Consider the following 20815-nt stretch of genomic DNA (forward strand, 5'->3'; position numbering starts at 1 on the left):
AGGCTTACAGATGTGTCTTACTTAAACCAGTACACCTAAAAATACAAGCATTTCAACCATTATCAATACATCAACCAATATGATTAATAAAATATTTTACATTCTTTACTGTCATACTGTCTTCGCAGACCAGTAAGCATTAACACTCACAGTGCATCCCAATTTGAACGCGCCACACTTCACGTGCTCAGTCCCCAGGTGTGACAACTGGCCACCACAATGGACAGCGTGGGCTGATGTACAGTTTCAGATTGGAGTGTGGCCAAAGTCATGCACCATCTGATCCGCCCGTTTATCGCTGGCCTGCCTGGGCCCCTTTGGAGCCGTGTTGTTCTAACAGGCAGTTCAGCTGAAGAGCAGTTTTCAATGGGGTCTGAGAAAGAGGGGTGCAGACAGGCCAGGCTACATCGTGTGCATAACCCAGTGCAAAATGAATCCTTGTTACAAAATGACCAAGAATGTCGAGATGGTGACAGCAAAGCATTAAATTGAGCTTGGACCTCTTCTGAGTGCGGGGCCCTGTTTAGCCACAAAGGTTGTGTGCCCGTGACGCTAACCTTGAGTGCAGAAGAGACAGGCCTGGCGGGTTTATCCAACACTGGGTAAGGTGTGGGTAGCTGGCATCACAAGAGCAAGTCGCACAGCAGCAGTAGCTGCGGCAGCAACACCTACTGATCGCTGGCTATGGCTTGAAATCTCGTTCTAAACGTTTTACATGGGAGAGCCCCTTTCATTTTCAGAACCCTCAGAAGCAGGTACTATTATTATTCCTCTCTTACCAATAAAAAAGAAAAACCAAAGCACAGAGAAGTTAAGTGACTTGCCCAAGGTCTCACAGCCATCAGTGGCCGAGCCAATGTGCAAACCCAGGCTGGCTCTAGAGCCAGTGCTCTTACCCTTTACACTGCAGCAGAGTCGAAGTCACTCAGACTCAAACCAGAGGCACTTCTAGAGGTACAGGACTGCTGAGCCAGCCTTAGTGATCACCCGGAAGCAGAGCGCGAGTTGCCGCGTGGGTTTGGGAATGACGCGCCTGGGGGTCTTGCTCTTGGTTTTGCCGTTCAACCAGCCACGCGACCTTGGCAAGCTGCCTGTTTCCTGAACTGGGAAAAGGGGGCGATAGAGGGCCCCACCCCGAGGGCGACAGGAGATACTCTGTGCACAGAGCCTGGCAGTGCCCTGGTGGGTGGGAACCAGCACTCAAAAATTTACAAACCCAGAGAAAAGTCGCAAGCGTAGCACAGCAATCACCCTGGATTCACAACAATCGCTAACAACCCCGGACCCACCACGTGCTAACATTTGCCACACTTGTGCTCCATCTCTGGATCTATCCCTCCCCTGTCACTCAGCTCTCTTTTGATCACCTGCCTCTATCTAATCATCTATTTTCTGAATTACTTGAGAGTTAGTTGCAGACATCATGATACTCCATCCCTAAATCCTTCAGCCTGTATCTCCTAAGAACAAGGATATTCTCCTCTATAACCTCAATACAATTATCACCCTCGGGAAATCTATCACCGATATAGTATTATAATCTAGATGCAACTTTCCCCACTGGTCTGAAACTAACACTGGGGCGAACGTGGGGCGAGAGCTCAGTAGGGTGTACAAAGCGTGACGCCCGGGCAGGACGGAGGAGGGGGCTCGGCTGGGGTGGATGTTAAAGCGTTCCGGAAGCAGAGACGGAGGAAAGGAAGTTTAAAGGCGGTCAGAGGGAAGCAGATGCGGCTCAAGTGACGGGACTCCCGTCTACCATATAGGAGGTCCCGGGTTCGGTTCCCAGTGCCTCCTGGTGAAGGTGAGCTGGCCTGGGCAGTGAGCTGACGCAACAAAAAAGAGACATGAGGGAAGACAAGGAGACACAACAGATGAGGGAGCTCAGGAGGCTCGAGCGATTGAGCGCCTCTCCCCCATGTCGGAAGGTCCCAGGATTGGTTCCCGGTGCCTCCTAAAGAGAAGATGAGAAAATAAACGGACACAGAAGAACATGCAGCGAATGGACACAGCAGACGCTGAGCATAATTGGGAAGGGGGGGAATAAATAAATTTAAAAATTTTAAAAAATCTTAAAAAAAAAAAGGTGATCAGAGCTTCGGCCCGTGATGACAGCGATGGAGCCAGGCAGGCTGCGGCCACGCCCTGGGGAAGGTGCGGCGGGGGCACAGGCTGGCATCGTGGCGGGAGGCCGCCGAGCGCGAGGGCCCCGCATGCAGAGGGAGCTGCTCCCGCTTGCGCTGGAAACGCCTGGGGCCGGGCTGCGGGCCTTGCTCTGCCCCTCTCCAGGGTGCCCTGCCGGCGCTCACCCAGTGTGGCTGCCTCCAGCCCCCCACCCAGGGCCGGGCGCCTCGGCCTCCCGCCCTCACACGCACCGCAGGCCCTGAAAGGCAGGCACGCGCCACGCCTCGCCCTGCAATCGCTTCTTTTTGGCCACCTCTTGGGGTATGGGCCGTTTCCAGTGACAAATTCAAAACGAATGTCTCATCGACCTCCAAAGCAAGAGCAGAGAGGGGGGCTGCTGTCCTCAGCGGCCTCCCGCTTGCTCTCGCCAGCCAGGGGGTCAGCGAAGACAGCCTCGCCAGCAAACCCCTTCTGCCTTGCGGAAGGAGTACAGCGCCCCCCTCGGTCTTCCGGGCGCCTGAGCTTCAGAGCGAACCCGGAGAGGGTTGCCATTTTAGCCCTCGCAACAGAAGGGCTTATGTTGGGGCTAGAGCAGAGACGCCTTTTCAGGGTGACCCTGGGTGCAAAGGGGTTCTGCACGCCAACCAGTAAACGCCAGCTCCTGTCATTTTTAGGCCCACCCTGGTTTCTGAATTCGGCTCCTACTTTAAAGGGGCTGGTCCCGCTGCGATCGCTCCCCAAAGCATCCTGGCAAGACGTGTCCCGGATGTTTGCGTGTCCTTGAGAGGCAGCCACACGTGGGCGCACCTGCGCACACATACACGGACACCCGCACACGCAACCCCACAGACACGTGCTGCGACAAACGTCCACAGGCCAGCGGCTGGGTGCGCTACGTGGACACACAGACACGCGTGTGCGCGCGCGCACGTGGCCACTCACGGAGCCCGGCAGGCAGGGTCCCGCGGCAAGCCCGGCTCTCGGGCCTAAACCGCCTCCCCCGTGGCGTCCGGCAGCCCCGGGGACGCGGCCGGCCGATTCCTCCCGAGAGGTGCGGCCCAGTGCGGCAGACGCGGGGCTCAGGCCCCGGAGCGAGGACAGAGCCTCGGGAGCAAAGCAGGAGAGGAGGATGCGCTCCGGTGCCCCGACAGGGGACAGGACGGGGATGGAGAGAGGGCGAGAGGGGGACGCGGCACGGGGAGACCGCGAGGTGGACGCAGAAGGGGATTTGATGACCGAGCTGGAGAGGAAAGCCTTTGCACAGGAACAAAGCAGAGGCCGAAGAAAGAGTTAAAGACCGAGAGGACGCAGGGTTTTTTTTCAAAAGATTTCGCCTGACTGCCAGCACGGTTGGATGGGGGCAATGAGCCGCATCATCTGGGACCCTCCGAAAGAGGCTCTTCTCTCCCTTCTCCTTCCTGGGGCCTCTTCCTAAATTTTTCTCCTGCAGACTAAGAGCCCCCAGAGCTCCCCCCCTCCTCCCGGGGACCAGGCAGAGAGCCAAGGTGGGGCAGTGGGCAGACGATTAATTTATCCCCCCCCCCCCCATTAGAGCCCCAGCTGGGGTCAACGCTTTGTGCCCAGAAGAGGAAACGGAGGGCTGGGGGATGGGAGGACGCGGCGTTCGGTCACGTGCGGCTCATCAGTTGCCATGGCAACGGCCAGGGAGTGGGGGCGCCCGGAGGAGACGCGTTGGCTCTAATGACGGCGACGGCGCTTCAGTCGAGCTCGTGCGCCGTTGTCACGGCAACCAATGGAATCAAATCGCAGAGGAAATCTATAATTATTGCAAGCCAGATACGGCACACTGGGCACAGCCATCAGCACGGTGGGGCAATTCAACCTGAACTCGGGGAGGGAGAGCCACCGAATGCCCCCCAAGGCCAAAGGAAGGCTCCAAGAGGCAGATCTGCCCGTGTTACAGACTGGGAACCTGAAAGGATCTCTGGCCAAATGAGGGGTAACTATTAGGCAAAAGCAAATGAAATTGCCAATATTTGACCACTATTTCTCATGAATGTATTATGGAAATTTCCAACATACAGTAAAGTGGAAAGAATTTTGCAGTGAACGCCTGTGTTAACATTTTACTACACTTGCTTTATCATATATCTACCTCTCCAACCATTAATTCAGCTCTATTTCTTGATACATTTCAAAGCAAATGTCAGGCATCAGTACCCTTCCACCTAAACACTTCAGCCCGCATAAAATCAAATATTTGATAATTTTTTGGACCAACAAAAGCAGCGATTTCAAATGGCTCAATCTAAGTAGAATAAAACCTAGGTTTTATTTTTCTCTCTGTCGGTCCATCCATCCACCCACCCACCTGTTCGTCCATCCATCCAACCCCATCCATTCCTGGGAGAGCGCACGCACACTCATGGTTTCCACGACCGACCCACCATCCCCACAGCTTCCTTCCTGGTCCAAGAGTCTGCTCACTAGGCACCTCTAACGGGCGGTCCTGCATATCAGCTCTATCTGCTCTCAGCTCAAGTCATCTTTTCCTGCAACGTACCTGCAGGGACAGAGGCATTTTCCAGCTTCCAGTCTTCAGTTCAGAATTTGCTCCTGACCTTTTACGAAGTCCCCTAGACCTTGGCCATCTCTGTCCAAATCAAGTCACACTGCTCTGCCTTTTGCTCGCTCTGCTCTGGCCACTCTGGCCTCTGATTCCTGGAAGGCACAGAGCTCTGTGGTCCTGGGCCTTTGCACATGCTAGCTCCTAGACTGCTTCCCTTGCTCCTCCCAGGGCCATCTTCTATGCCTCTCACACTCTCAAACATTCCATGTTATCTACTTGTTTTCTTTAACCTCCCCACTGGAATACGCTGTGCTGCTGTAATTTCTTATACTTCCTTGCGTGTGTCTTTCTTTCCACTGATCAGTTTGCACTTATACACTTATTTTGCATGTTTTTAATGTCTGAACTCCACACAAGCCCACAGAGTCCGTCCACACATGGACTGCAACTCCAAAACGGCACAGTGCCCAGCCCACACCAGGGGCTCATGCAGTACTTGCAGGACGAATTCTTACTATTGCTGTTTTACACCTGAGGAAATGGAGAGCTCGGAAGTAAAGTGACTTCCCAAAACAACCCAACTATCTAAAACTGGTTGCAACTTTTTGCAAAGTCCTTAACCCAGAGGCAGAGGGGCTCAACCAAGAAATGTGGGCAAATAAATGGATACAGTCAAACTCAAGCAAAAGCATCATTTATCTCAGGAACTATGAAACCCGCCTGTACTAGTCAGCCAAAGGGGTGTTGATGCAAAGTCCCCGAAACTGTTGGCTTTTATAAAGGGAATTATTTGGGGTAGAAACTTACAGACATAACGCCCAAAGAGTCCAACTCAAGGTACCATAAGAGGTACTTTCTCACCCAAGGTCTATTGCCATGTGTTGAACCAAGATAGCAGGTGATGTCTGCGAGGGGTCAGCCTTCCTGCTTCCTCTTAAGGCTCAGTGGTCCCAGCTTCTTCCAATATCAGCTGCAGGCTGGCTTAAGGCTTGTTTCTCAGAGCTTCTCAGCTGCTCTGTTCTCTTCAGCTGCAAACTATCAGGCTCATCTCTTTCTGGGGCCTCCCCGGGTCTACGGTGCTGTCTCTCTTCCTCTGTGTATCTTCTCTGTGGCTCTACTTCCGTGTTCTTGCCGGAGCATCTGTTTATACAGCCCACCAAGGGAGAAGGGCCTCAACCCTGCACGCCCAATGACATGGTCAAATCAAAGCCCTAACCTTTATTTAATCAGGTAAATATAAAGCCTTTGAATTTAACACAATCAAAAAGCATCACACCCAGAGAAACAGGCCAGTTTACAAACATAACCGATATTTCTTTTTTGGAATTCATAAGTCATATCTAACTGCCAACCGCCTTTCTGTCTGAATTGCTTTGTGGAATTGAGGATGTGTTTTAGGTGTAGAGTCCATCTCCTCTCTTTGCCATGAGAGCCAGAAGGAAAAATGACCAACCCATCAACCAACAATCCATCCTTCCAACCACCCCGGGAACCAACCAGCCACCAGGAGTTTCAGTATTTGGACTTCTGATCTCAGGTGAAACAGGGAGAACATTATCTGCAGCTCACCCTCCAACCAGACCCTGCTCGAGTGCTTCTGAGTCCAACCCTTTCTGGAGAATAACGTAGCCACAAGGGACCAAGAAATATTAAAGATTTTGATCCCAAAAAATTCTATCTCAGGAAATTTGACTTATGCAAGTAATCCAGACTGAAGGACCAAGTCTGTGCCAGAGATGGTCACAGCCCTGTAATTTAGGAGTGGGTAGCAGAAAATGATGAAACACCCAACAATAGAGGATTGTTCAAATGAGCTGTGGTACAACTTGATTATACCGTCGTTTACCAAAAACTCTATAAAAATGCAGGGGAATGCTTTTTGAGGCAATGTAATGAGAGAGCAAAGATCATAAAATTTTATGTGCAGGCTGGCGATAATTTTGTAGAGGCACAAAAACAAAGTCATAAACCAAAACACAAGGAGAGGGAATCTGGAAAGAAATGTGTTTCCTTGTTTGTTTTTTTTCCTTTGATAGGAGCGCTATGGAGTAACAGTCCAATTTTTTCCTACCTGTTTTGTATTTTCTGAATCATCTTTAATTACATGTATTATTAATTTTATCAAAAGTCTGGAGAAAAGACTCTCATTTTCTCAAATAATACACAGAGAGAAACGACAGCAGGACACGTGCACTGCCGACGGCAGCCGGAATGTGTCTAGATGTTTAATTATAGGAAACTATTGAATAACTTGATGTGGCATTAGCAGAGAGCCCCAGAGGTGCCTGAAAATTGATTTGTGTTCAGTTTGGTTTCTGAAGGTGTAGGAAAAAAAAGATGAGCTTCCGAATGGACTATATAAAGGACACGAGTTTTTAGGCATTAAACTAGGTCAAACTGGATTCCAATCCCCAAGTGGAAACACTTAAAGTTAAAAGGAGGTCAGCATGGCCAGAGATTTGGATGCATTTGTACTTCCTGCAAAGTGCAGCTTCTCTTGCCTTATCCCAGGCTGGTGGAGGAAGCCAGGCTTGGGGTTCAGAAGCCCAGAATTGCTAGAAAGTGTGGAAAGAGGACATTCTTACGGAATTCAAATTCTAGGCTAAGGGTGGACATAGGACAGCCAGTTGCTTGATTTTGTAAATAAAATTTTATTGGGACGTGTGTGTACTCCTTCATTTACGGCTGCTATGACTGCTTCCGTGCTACAAAGGCAGGCTCGAGTGGCTGCAAGAGACCATCTGGCTCCCAGAACCCAAAATATCTACCATCTGACCCTTTCCAGGAAAATTTGCTGAACCTCAATTGAGACATTCCAAGACTTGAAACCACTTATCTGTCCTATCGTCTGAGTAGCAAATTGATGATCCTATTTCACGATTCCAAGGAGTCTGATTTTTGAAGAAAGCATCCAGGCCCTGGCATGGCAGAGCTGCCTTCAGTGCAGAGGGACTGCCTCCTTTTCCTACTAACGTGTTGGAAACATGTGCTATGCACGTTTTCCCAAAGCCAGCATTTACATTCCATTGAATTTTTCTGTATTTACCAATTTATATACTTTTTTTCTTGAAATGATCTTGCTTCTTAACAGAAATAAATCTAAGTGGAAAATTACTATCACTCTTATGTGTGGAAAGGTGTTATTGCTTGCTGTGAACAGCCTGTACCAGGCTCCGAACCTGCGTGTCTCTCTTGCATCCCTTCTGATCCATCGGTAAAAACCTGTTGGTTCTGCCTTAAAAAAACAGATGGAGAATCTGCCTCCTTCTTGCAGCTCCACCATTGCCAGTCAGATCCAAACCCCTAAGGTCCTCCCCGTGCCTCTGTCCTAGCCAGGGTTCTCCAGAGAAACCGAACCGACAGTACCTATGCACCCTTAGCCATCGCGGCCTCCTGACGGCCTCCCTGCTTCTGCTCTGGATTTCCTGCGGTCTCCAGGTCAGCCCCACGCAAGCCAGGGCATCCTTCCGAAAACGCAAGTCAGAGCAAGCCAGGCCTCCTTTTAGCCCAAAACCCCCAAACGGGCCACAGGACCTGCCTCTCTGTCCTCCTCTCCCCACCTCCCTGCCTCCACTCCCCTCGACGCTGCCCCGGCTACACTGGCCTCCTCGTTGTTCCTCAAATGTGAGTCCCACCTCACAAGCTTTGCTCTTCCCCGAAGAATTGAAAGAGCGGCTCAAATAGACAACAATGTCCACAGCGGCATTATTCACAGTAGCCCAAAGCGGGAGACAAACCCAGTGTCCATCAACAGATGAACAGATAGAGAAAATGTGGTGTGTCCATGCGATGGAATATGATGCAGCCATAAACATTTCCAAAAGAAGCCAGGCCCACGAGGACAGATATCGGATGATTCCACTTATTGGAGGCTTCCAGGGGCTGGGGAGAGGGGAAACCGGGAGTTACTGCTTAATGGGGACAGTTTCTCTCTGGGGTGATGAAAAGATATTGGTAATGGATGGTGGTGATGGGAACATAATATTGCAAATGTAATGAATACCACTGAGCTGCACACTTAAAATGGTTACACTGGCAAATTTCATGTCACATATATTTCACCACAATAATAATTAATAAAAACTTTGTTCTTATCTTTTCCCCTGCCTCCTCCCCAGAGAGCCACGTGGGTCCCTTCCTCATCTTCTTGGGGTCTCTGTGCAAATGAAGACCTTGCCACCCTGTTTTAAATCGCCCTTGCCCTGCCCTGCCCCTTCCCATTCCCTATTCTATTTCCCTTTTAAAATTGGCTCCCCCTCCCCACATGCAGGTGCACTCCATGTGTGGAGAGCTTCCTGTCCATTTTGATCACTGAGATAATGTGGAATGTATGGTGATCTATTACGATCTTAATTTTACAAAAGGGGAAACCAAGGCATAGAGAGATGGAGCAAGCCACCCAGGGCTATGCCCTACAGCAAGAAGTAGAGCTGGGAGGCAAACCCACTGGGAACTAGCCCAGAGCCCGGGCCTTCTACTGCTTCACTGCCGCCGCTTTATACAAGTAGGGCCTGCATACAGCAGGTGCCCGATAAGTGTGAATGCCTTTGTTATATCGTCCTCCCCAGACCTGGCTACAAATTGCTGCTGTCCACTCTCATGGCATGGTACGTGCTTCTGTCACAGCCCTTACTTCCACCCACTGGTGGAGGGGCCCAACACCCAAGAGAATCTGCTGCTTGGTTCCACTGAAGCTCAGAAACAGGGGTATTAGTCAGCCAAAGGTGCTGACGCAAAGTACCAAAAATCTGTTGGTTTTATATTTGGGGTAGTGGCTTATAGTCACAAGGCCCTAAAAGCCCAACTCAGGGTACCGTAAGAGGTATTTTCTCTCCCAAAGTCTGTTGCCACGTGTTGACGCAAGATAGCGGGTGATGCCTGCAAGGGTTCAGCCTTCCTTCTTCCTCTTAAGGCTCCGTGGGTCCAGCTTCTTCTGATCTCAGCCGTAGGCTGGCGTGAGGCTCATCTCTCTTCCTGTGGCTTGTTTCTTTCTGCGCTCAGCTGCTCTGGTCTCACAACGTCAGCTGTAGACTATCAGGTGAATGGCTCAACTCTCCCCAGGGCTCCAGCGTCAAAACCAGGTTCTCTCCTCTGCCACGTCTTTTTTCGTGTGTCTACTTCCCTGTGTTCTTTTTTGTTGTTGTTGTTGTTTTTTAAAGATTAATTGTATTTATTTCTCTCCCCTTCCCCTCCATTGTCTGCTCTCTGTGTCCACTCACTGTGTGTTCTTTTGTGTCTGCTTGCATCCTCAGTGGCACCGGGAATCTGTGTCTCTTTTTCTTGTGTCATCTTGCTGCGTCAGCTCTCTGTGTGTGCGGTGCCACTCCTGGGTAGGCTCCACTTTTTTCACACTGGGCGGCTCTCCTTGCAGGGTGCACTCCTTGTGTGTGGGGCTCCCCTACATGGGAGACACCCCTGCAGGGCACAGCACTCTTTGAGCGCATCAGCACTGCACGTGGGCCAGCTCATCACAGGTCAGGAGGCCTGGGGTTTGAACCCTGGACCTCCCATGTGGTAGGTGGACATTCTATCAGGTGAGCCACACCTGCTCCCCTTCCCTGTGTTTGTGACTGAGCGTCCATTTATACAGCCTACCAAGGGGGTAAGAACTCAACCCTGCCCGCCCAGCAGGGTCCAATCAAAGCCCTAATCGTAATGTAATTAATCAAAGACATCTCAGCTGGATCTAATACAACCAAGAGGGATCACGCCCAGAGGAACAGACCAGTCTACAAACATAATCAGTATCTCCTTTTTGGAATTCATTAATATCAAACTGCCACAACAGGTAAAGCTGAGCCATGATGATACACCAAGGGCTACCCTCTGGGGGCTATTAAATGGGAAAGGAAGCTTCTGGGGCCAGGGTTGCCTGATCTTGGCCTCGGTGCTGGCTCCATGGGTGTTTTACCAGGTAAAAATTCATGGAGCTGTGCATTTTAAGTTCAGTGCAGCTTACCGTTTTCAGTTTTTTTGTTATTATTTATTTATTTATCTATCTCCCCTCCTCCCCCTACCCCGGTTGTCTGTTCTCTGTGTCTATTTGCTGTGTCTTTTTCTTTGTCCGCTTCCACTGTCAGCGGCACGGGAATCTGTGTCTTTTTGTTGCATCATCTTGTTGTGTCAGCTCTCCGTGTGTGCAGCACCATTCCTGGGCAGGCTGAACTTTCGCATTGGGCGGCTCTCCTTACATGGCACGCTCCTTGCGCATGGGGCTCCCCTACGTGGGGGACACCCCTGTGTGGCACGGCACTCCTTGTGCGCATCAGCACTGCGCATGGGCCAGCTCCACACGGGTCAAGGAGGCCCGGGGTTGAACCGCGGACCTTCCATGTGGTGGACGGATGCCCTAAGCACTGGGCCAAGACCGCTTCCCCCATTTTCAGTTATGCATCAACAAAAATGAGTCTCTTTCTATTTTACCAGTTCCGGCTCCCCTTCCAATTAATTGCATAATTATTAGTGAATGGCCCTTTCCCAGTGAACTGCAAGCCCTGAGAAGGCCAGAACCAGAGGCACGAGGCTCACCTCTGTGTCCCCACACCTGGCACCAATCTGTAGCCCCAGACAGGATCACTGAGTGGAATGAATGGACACACGTGTGCCCAGTGTGGCAGGCGGCCCGCCCCGAAGGTGGCTGCGTCACCTCTTGGTGACCTTCAGCAGGTCTGCCTGGTCCCGGGCCCTTCCTGCGGAGAACATGGGGGCCCTGGAGGGGTCGCAGGACCAGGCCGGAGGCTGCTGGCTGACCCTGCCGGACCGAGGCTCTGGCCACACCAGCTGGGCCTCCCGCTGCTTGCCCACACCGCCTTCTTCCTTCAGGTCCAGCGTATGTTTACGTCATTGCTCAAGTTTCGAGGCTGCGGCTGCTAGACAGTCACTTGACAAACATTGTCATCATCATGTTCAGCACTTGACTCGGCCCCTTGCAGCCCCGATCACAGTTAATCCTCACGGCCTCTCCACCTGCTAAGCAGCTCTGATTTCTCTATTTTAAAACGGAAGACACTGGGAAGCAGATGTGGCTCAAGCAGTTGGGTGCCCACCTACCACATGGGAGGTCCCGGGTTCAGTTTCTGGTGTCTCCTAAAGAAGACAAGTGAGAGAGTGAGCTAAAACGATGGGCTGGCGAGGTGAGCTGACGCAACAAGATGACACGGCAAGGAAACAAAATGAGAGACACAATAAGCAGGGAGTGGAGGCGGCGCAAGTGATTAGGTATCTCCTTCCCACATGGGAGGTCCCGGGTTCGGTTCCCAGTGCCTCCTTAAAAAAAAAAAAAAGAACAGATACAGACAGCAAGCCCAAACAATGTGTGTGTGTGTGGGGTGGGGGGCGAGAAATAAATAAATAAAATGAATTAATCTTAAAAAAAAAAGGAAGACTGAAGCTCAGGGAGCTCCCGGCTGCACAGCCAGGCATGCCAACCCCAGCACTTCTCCCAGTCTGCAGGGCTTCGCACACAGGGGATTTGTTTTTGTTTTTTATTTTTATTTCTAACTGCTCCACGGTGGTCAGTCCTGGCTTTGCTCTCCTCCTACCTGGGATCATCCTCTCCTATCTCCACCCGAATCTGAGCCACCTTGGCCCTCGGAACCTGCTAAGTGGTCTCCCTGCTCCACGGGGGCTTTCTTCGATCCACTTCCCAAGAGGCACCAGAGCGACTGTTTCAAAGTGGAAGAGATCTGCCACTCCCAAGTGCATTCTTAGTTTTGTTTTGTTTTTAAGGAGGTACCAGGGATTGAACCTGGGACTTGGAGCATGGGAAGCAGGTGCTCAACCACGGAGGTACGCCCTCCCCCCCTGCCACTCCCTGGTTAATAGCCTACCAAAGGCATCCGATTGCCAAGAGAATAAACCCAACCTGCTGACTCCAGCCTACAAAGTCCTCTGACCCTGACTTTCGGCCGCAGCAGGCTGCCTTCTAAGGTGTCACCCGCTGAACCCTGTCCCCCAGGAAGACATGCTCATAGCCTTAGCCTGGTCCTGGGGGTGTGAACCCGTCTGCAAACAGGCTCCCTGCAGAGGCTATCAGGGACGGTGAGGCCAGCCTGAACCCAAAGCCACCAGAGCCCCTACAAACAGACGAAATCTGGACAGGAGACAGATGGCCAAGTGCCAGAGGCAGAAACTGAATTAACGAATCGCCAGCAAGACACCACCGGGCCCTACAGACTCCACAGAAAGCAAGACCCTGCTGATCCTTCGATTTTGGACGTCTAGGCTCCCATATTTAGATTCTAAATTCCTGCCGTTAAGTCAATCAGCCTGGGGTCCGTGATTACAGTCAGCCTGGCAGAATGAGACATCATTCTTGCATCGGCTGGGCCCTCTGCCCGACACGCGCTTTCCCCCAGTCAGCTCGAATACCACCTCCTCAGAGAAGCCTTCCTGGATTGCCAGCCTAAAGTAGCCCCCCCCCTCCGCATCGGATCGCCAATACCCTCATCCACGCCTTTCTCACTCGTTCACTGATGACCGTCTCCCCCAGCCCAAATGTAGGCTCCTTGTTCACTTCCACTTCACAGAGGATGTTCCATACAAATTGTTTCCTGAATGCTGATAAATGCTTGGAGCACAGGCTGACTTCGAAATCAACAGGGCATCACTCAGCCTTGACGACCTTCGTCCCCAGGCGGCGGGGAGGACCCTGGCTTGGCTCAGACAGGCCAGTCCAACACCAGGGCTCCTGGTCTGCTCCCAGGGCACCCGGCTGCCAGAACACTCCCCGGTCACACGGCAACTGGCCCCATCAGCCGTCCAGCATCTTCGGGCAAGGGGAAGGGCAGGCCTGGACCGGAGAACAGTCCCATCTGCTTCGAGCTCCTAGGAGAGGGCTGTTCTCTTCTCCTGCAACCCCTGTCTGGGTCTTCCCAGCCCTCCTTTGATCCTGCTGGGTCCTGGGATGGCATAGCCACAGGGACCCGCATTACAGAGGTAATGGGCTCAGGGTGTTAAGCTTTGTACTTAGACCTGAGTTCGAGTCCCTGCTCTGCCTTTTACTGTGCTTGTCATCTTGGGTAAGTTACAAAACAAGAGGGGGAGAAACTGGAAGGCAGATTTCAGCTGGATAATGAAGAAAGCTCCTTGCTTTGCAGTGCGATCGATTCCAGAGCCTGAGCTGATCACCAACTTGTCTAGGATGCCTCACGCATGAGACAAAGGTGCTCGGTTCTACACAATCAACTCCGGGTCCCGAGTTCTAAGCGTCTGGGCACTGCTGACCTGTCCTCGCCTTTGGGTCAATTGCTCTGCCCCGAGGCCTGGCAAACAATGGAACTGGTGTCCCAGGGCAAGAGGCCCTGCTCAGTTTTCAAAAGTCTGAGCTGTGTCTCTCTGTTGACTGTAAACATCATTCATTTTGAGACTCAGCCCTGGTCCATCACAGGGAAGACTTCTTCCCATATAGCGGATGAGAAAAACAAGGCAAAGAAAGCTAAAGGAGGTTCAGGGCTTTATCTCAAGGCTTTGTAGACTCGCCCCATGCTCACTGGTTTCCAGCTTCAAGGATACTCCTAACACCTTGGGCTACAGTGGTGGTGCCAGTTTGCAGATGGGGAAACCAAGGCTCAGGAAAAGTTCAGCAAAACTTACCCCTGCTCTTGTGACAAGTAAGTGGCAGGTAGGGTTGTAAGCCCAGGCCTGTCCGGCTGCCCAGCTTCTCTGGTTCTCCTCCACAGTGATTCTGCAGAGGCAGAGGAAACGCAATCTTTACAATCATTTGGCTCCTACAGAAAATTAAAACTAAAGCAAGGCATTGGCCTCTTATCGCAGCCAGTACGAACCATCTGCTTCTCATTCCGGTCTTTTAACAGACATCTAAGTTCTTTCTCTCCCACGGAGAAGGATGCCTTGTGGACTCAGCAGCTTTCCCCCAAATCCTGAGCCACGTGGCATCAACAGACTATAGGAGACCCAAAATAGAGAGCCGAGCTCTCCTAGACACTGGTTAGGCAGGGTGATGGCGCCGGAGGCCAGCGTTCCCGGGCACCAGCCGCACACGCTTGCCTTTCAGACCCTCGGACCCCAACCCGGGGTGAATTTTCAATATGGAAAATATTCTCAAATGCAGGTTCCAGAATAGTCTGTTTCATTGTTATTTCTTTTATGTCTATATTTTATTTTTTTCTCCTCCCCTTCCCCCCCCCTGGTTTTTTGCTCTCTGTGTCCATTTTCTGCGTGATCTTCCGTATCTACTTCTCTTTTTGTCGTCTCTTCTCGTTTTTCTCCTCTAGGATTCACCGGGATTTGATCCTGGGGACCTCTGATGTGGAGGGAGGTTCCCTGTTACCTGTGCCACCTCAGTTCCTGGTCTCTGCTGCGCTTCACCTTGACTCTCCCCTTGTCTCTCTTTTGTTGCGTCACCATCTTGCTGCGTGACTCACTTGCGCAGGCACTGGCTTGCCGCATGGGCACGCTTTTTTTTTTACCAGGAGGCCCCAGGGATTGAACCCGGGTCCTCCCATATGGTAGGCGGGAGCCCAATCTCTTGAGCCACATCCGCATAGATTTTAAAAATCTACGCAGCAGAAACCAGCACCACGGTCCCAGCTGCCTCCTCTGTATTGGTGTTGTCTAAGCCATTCCTGATGCCAGCACACAGCCTAATTCCAGCCAGACTAGCTAAAGAAAAGCCCAGAAGCCTGGTAAGAACCCAGCACAAGGTACAAGGTGCTAAAGAGAGGGGTGGTCCCCAACAGGCTTTTAACCATGACACTGGGAAGGGTATCGACAGGGCATTCTGTGAAGCAGGGAAGCAGGTGTAGCTCAGTGGTTGAGTGCCTGCTTCGCATGTACAAGGTCCTGGGTTCAATCCCTGGGGCCTCCTTAAAAAAAAAAAAAGGAAACAAAACGTACCACTCAAGTTTGGAAAATAAATTATTTTATAGGAAGCCAGAAATGGTCATTTTTGCCCCTTGGAAGCATCTGGTTTTGGGCAAGTGGCTTAAACTCTGAGCTTCCATTTTCTCAATGGTGAAGTGAGAATAATGCTACTTCCTCTGGGGGATGGGGAGAGGCGTTGCCAAACGAGAGGCCATGCATGCCCAGGGCACAGCGACAGGCCCACGGCCCACCCCAGGAACGCCCCAGCAGGCTGGGCACTCTGGCCAGGCTGGGCAGAAAAGGCTCAGGGGCCCGAGCTCTGCTGCCCTGGGGCGCTCAGGCGCACTGCGTGGGGAAGGAACCTGTGGCTTTACAACTAATAACTCTTAGCAAAACTGTGAGGCGCAGGTGGGGGAGCTAAGGAGTGACGCTAAACTGGACGGATCTGTTCCTCCAGAGGTCGCCCACGCCTCTGTCTCCTGCAAGCGGCAGTCCTAGGAAGGCTGGAAAGGCTCTTTCAGCCACCCGCAATCTAAAGACTCAAGGTGAACTTTTGCCATTTTTCTCAGGATGGTGGTTCTTGGCATAAAAACCAGCGCCGCCCCCCGTCCCCCCCCCCCGTCCCCGCCTCCACCCCTGAGTGGATTAAAGACCACGAGGTGTGATCTCTGCTCACCCTTCCAAACTCTCTGCCTTCCCTTGCCCTCTGGGTTCAGCCACGGGATCTAGTTTCTGCCCCCGCTGCCTCTGCAGATGCTGTTCCCTGCGGCTAATGCTTTGCCCTCCCGAGTCCTGAACTCCTACTCAGCTTTCTGATTCCAAGTCCAGAGTTACCACCTCCGGGAAGCCTCCCCTGGCCACCACATCTCCCTCCACGGACTCAAATCCCCCTCTGTGCGCACTCCTGCCCCTGTGTGCCTTCCCCTTGTGGCACTGTCACACTTACACATTCCCTCTGCTTGTATAATTACTTGGTTCCTCTCCAGCCCCTTAAGAAACTGTCATTTCTTTAGGGCAGGAGCTGTGTTTGTGCTTAAAATTGTATCCTCACTGTTATACACCTGGTACATATTGGGCATGCAAGAAATTTCTGTCGAATTGTCAGTAAAAGCATTGGCTGGTAAAGCCTCTTTCGAGGGCAATGCGGCAAGGTCTACCATATTCTAAGGCTCCGGCCATTAGAACGGTGTGGCTTAGGGGCAAAGATAAAACAGCGATGAGTGCAACTGAACAGACAGCGGGAACTCAGACACTTGATTTATGTGGTATTGAGTCCACTGGGTTATCCATACAGAAAATTATTAGTTTTGATCTTACCTAACACAATACATAAAATTAATCCCAGGTGGACAGTAGAGATAAACATCAGATGCAAAACATTAAAGCTTTAGATGATAACGGAGGGAACAATATGAACAAACAACCTGGGATTTCTTAAACGGGCACAAAAAGCATTATTCATAAAAGAAAAAGATTAATAACGTGGCCTTTATTGAAATTAAAAATTCTAATGATCAGAAGTCATCACTGAGTGGAAACACATTATAGTGAGTAGCAGCGGGCTTATAAATGGGATTGTGGCTGAAAAGGGTAGTCTAGGGATGTGAACGTCAACTGAAAGAAAGCTGAAGAATGATCTAGGGACTGAATAACACAGTGAACCCAGAGGAGGGTGAGAAACGTGGTTGATGGTGCAGATGCACAAGTGTCCTTCTGTGAGCTAGAACGGATGTATGTCACTATTCAGGATGGTGGGAACGTAGACAACCAAGGAAAACACAATTAACATAACCTATGGACTATAGTTAAAAGCAATACTGTAATATTCTTGTATCAATGGTGAAAATGTACAGTGTTAATAATGGGGGGCATGGAAAAATATGCCAAATGTATACCTTGGACCATAGTTAGTGATAATTGTCTGATGATACTATCTTATAATCTGTAACAAATGTTCCACAATGGTGTGGTATATAGGTGAAGGGGTGTGTTATGGGAATTCTACACATGTGCATGGATGTTTTCTAAGATAAAAACTTCTGGGATGCAGACATGGCTCAACTGATAGAGCATCTGTCTACCATATGGAGGGTCCAGGGTTCGATCCCCAGGGCCTCCTGACCCGTGTGATGAGCTGGCCCATGTGCAGTGCTGACACGTGCAAGGAGTGCCGTGCCTCGCAGGGGCGCCCCCGTGTAGGGGTGCCCCACACACAAGGTGTGCGCCCTGCAAGGAAAGCTGCCCCATGTAAAAAAAGTGCAGCCCGCCCAGGAGTGGCGCCGCACACACAGTACTGACGCAGCAAGATGATGCAACAAAAAGAGATGCAGATTCCCAGTGCTGCCTGATAATGCAAGCAGACACAGAAGAACACACAGCGAATGGACACAGAGAGCAGACAACAGGGAAAGAAGAGGAGGGAAATAAATAAATCTTAAAAAAAAAAAAAAAAAAGTTATCACTGAGAATGAAAATCATGCCTCTGAGTGAAAGAGGGCATTTGCCAAACATTTACCTGGCCAAGGGGCTGTTATCCAGCATGGTAAAACTCTTAGAAAGGAATAAGAAAAAAACAATTCAAAAGAAAGGTGGACAAGTGACCTGAGCAGGCACCACACAAAAGAGGAAATCCAAATGTCTAATTAAACATATTGAAAAGATGTGCAAATTCAGTTAGGAACTAGAGGAATTTAAAAACCACTCCACACCCACCAGAAGGGATAAAATGACAAAATACACTAGGGCAAGGCACGACACTGGAGCCGGAGAGGATGCGGAGTAACGGGGATTCTCCAAATGGGGCAGCCACTTTGGAAGACTGGTTGGCAACGTCCACCGTAGAACAGATACCTGCCGCCAGAGCCCCAAACTCCACTGCTCGGGGGAAGTGTGTTCACATGTTCACCAAAAGGCGTGTTCTAGAGTGTTCCTAGCAACACTATTCATAGCAGTCCTGAGCCGAAAACAACCCAATTGTCCATCAAGAGTAGAACAGGTGAAGTGTGTCACAGTCATACAGTGGACTGCCCCACAACACTGAAAATGAACCAAGAAGCCACATAGGCAAGCCAGAGCTAAATCTCACAAACGTTATGGTGAGCAAAAGAAGCTAGAGTTTTAAAAACCAGGCAAAACTAATCTCTAATGTTGAAGGACGGCACATCCTTGGGTAGTGACTACAACTAAAAAGAAGAGCAAGGAAGAGTCTTCACAAGTCAGGGTAACCTGGGGGTGGAAAGTGATTGGGAACGGGTTGGGGGCTTCTCTTCTGGTTCTAGAGGGCTTCTCTCTTATCCTGGTGGGTGTTACATGAGTATTTTAGCTTTGTGGAAAAGTCACAGAGCTGTTCATTTTTGTTTGGGGCCTGTTTTGTATGTATATTTCACAAGGAAAAGGTTTACAAAAAGTATACTTAAAAGTAATACACTCATACCTTTCGCTGTGGCAATTCCGCTTCTAGGAATTTATCTTACAGAAATATTTGCACATGTGTGAATTGATGATGGACAGTGCTGTCCATTGCAGTTTCTTTTGTCATTGCAAAATACTGCAAACAATCTAGAGGCCCATCAGGAGCGACGGGATAAAGTACATCTCCTCTGCCACAGAATACTCTGCAGCCAGAGGGGAATGAGGAAAAGATTTCTGTGATATGTTAAAGATCAAAGGCAGAGTGCCAAACAGTGACCATTTGTAAAATGCAGAACTGCCTCTAGGGAGGCGGGGATGAGGAAAGAAAACGTATTTTCTCTGTAGACCAGGTGGGGCTGTGAGAACCTTTTGCCATATATTTGTACCACCTCCCCGTCAGAAAATAGATTAACATTAAAAAGGAATAAGTATACATAGACTGGATGAATAAAGGCTCAACAATGGAAGGAGGGTCTGGACTCGTGGCATGCAGATGCTCAAAGGGAATTCCCGTGCTTAAAGCTTTGAGTTTTGGAGCCAGGCAGGTCTGGGTTCGAATCCAATTCCTGGTTTCTCCTTCCTGTGTGCCTTTGGCTAAAAAACTTAAAACTCTTGTGTCTACATCCACGAAAGAGGACCCTCCCCCTGCCAATTTGGGCTATGGAGAGGATTAGATAATTCAGGCAAAGCTCAGAGCCTGGCAGGTAGAAAGCGTTCAACCCAGGTCACTGGGTCACATAAACCAAATAACCACCAGTTTGGTTGTTGCAAATGGTAGTACTGTTGCCATTTTACAGATGAGGAAACTGAGGCCCAGAGAGACATCCCCAGCCTCAGGGCACTCAGGGCACCAGCGACACGGGGGATTGCCAGCTACAGAACTTCCTTGACCCTATAGGAAGGTCTAAGAAGCAGACACCCCCGGGCCAGCAGCAGGCCCTGCAGGAGCTGCCAGCACCAGACCCCCTGGATGGCCAGCACCAAGCCGAGCTGTTGGCCGGGCAGCTGCTGCTGGAAGGGCCGGCCCGATCCCAGGCTGCTCAGCTCCTGAAAGAGGGGAACCCACGCCCTGGGCAGGAGATGATGGGGGCAGGTGGCCAGGAACGCTCTGCAATCACTTGGCAGCCAGCTGCCCACCCCCACTCCCAGGTCCCCATTTCCCCACCTTCTCCTGGGGAGCCCATTGCCTCGTCCTGAGAGAGGGACAACCAGACTGGAGCCAACCAGGTTGGCCCAGGCATGGGGAGCGGCCGGCGGGCAGCAGCTCTCCTCCCTGCCTGACCCTGCCGCAGCTGCTCAGCTTGGCATTGCCCAAACCTGGGCAAGAAGCAAATACCCACTTCCCTGGAAGGCCCCAAGCACAAGGGCCCTGGGCCCCACGCCCCGTCTTGGGGCAAGCAGGGAGCTCTCCCGGACTCTCCATGTCCTACCTACTTGACTCGGCCACGTTCAAATTTCTTTTTTTTTTAAGATTTATTTATTTATTTATCTCCCCTTCTCCGCCCCCCACCCCAGTTGTCTGTTCTGTGTCCATTTGCTGCATCTTCTTTGTCCGTTTCTGTTGTTGTCAGTGGCACAGGAATCTGTGTTTCTTTTAGTTGTGTCATCTTGTTATGTCAGCTCTCCGTGTGTGTGGCACCATTCCTGGGCAGGCTGCACTTTCTTTCACACTGGGCGGCTCTCCTTACGGGGCGCACTCCTTGCGCGTGGGGCTCCCCTATGCGGGGGACACCCCTGCGTGGCAGGGCACTCCTTGCGCGCATCAGCACTGCCCATGGGCCAGCTGCACACGGGTCAAGGAGGCCCGGGGTTTGAACCGCGACCTCCCATGTGGTAGACGGACGCCCTAACCACTGGGCCACGTCCGCTTCCCACGTTCAACTTTTTAACCTAGGTTTCGCTCTCGACATGCCGCCTTTACTATGA

At 51.0% G+C, this 20815-nt stretch overlaps 1 protein-coding gene across 6 annotated transcripts in view; it reads right to left on the bottom strand.

Annotated features, from left to right (window-relative positions):
• The window catches only part of ABAT (4-aminobutyrate aminotransferase), a 103174-nt gene that overhangs the window by 65567 nt on the left and 16792 nt on the right, over nt 1–20815 (bottom strand). The window contains exon 2 of one of the 6 annotated variants that reach the window (XM_058286492.2): nt 14249–14339. The exons of 3 other annotated variants lie outside the window; for them this stretch is intronic. The gene's annotated coding sequence lies outside the window, so the exon portion shown is untranslated. Of the gene's footprint in view, nt 1–2829; nt 2971–3066; nt 3387–14248; nt 14340–20815 lie in introns of those variants that run through there. 2 more of the 6 variants (XM_058286493.2, XM_071211370.1) reach the window with 2 other exon arrangements.

Source organism: Dasypus novemcinctus, chromosome 23 (assembly GCF_030445035.2).
Source record: "Dasypus novemcinctus isolate mDasNov1 chromosome 23, mDasNov1.1.hap2, whole genome shotgun sequence".
NCBI lineage: Eukaryota > Metazoa > Chordata > Mammalia > Cingulata > Dasypodidae > Dasypus > Dasypus novemcinctus.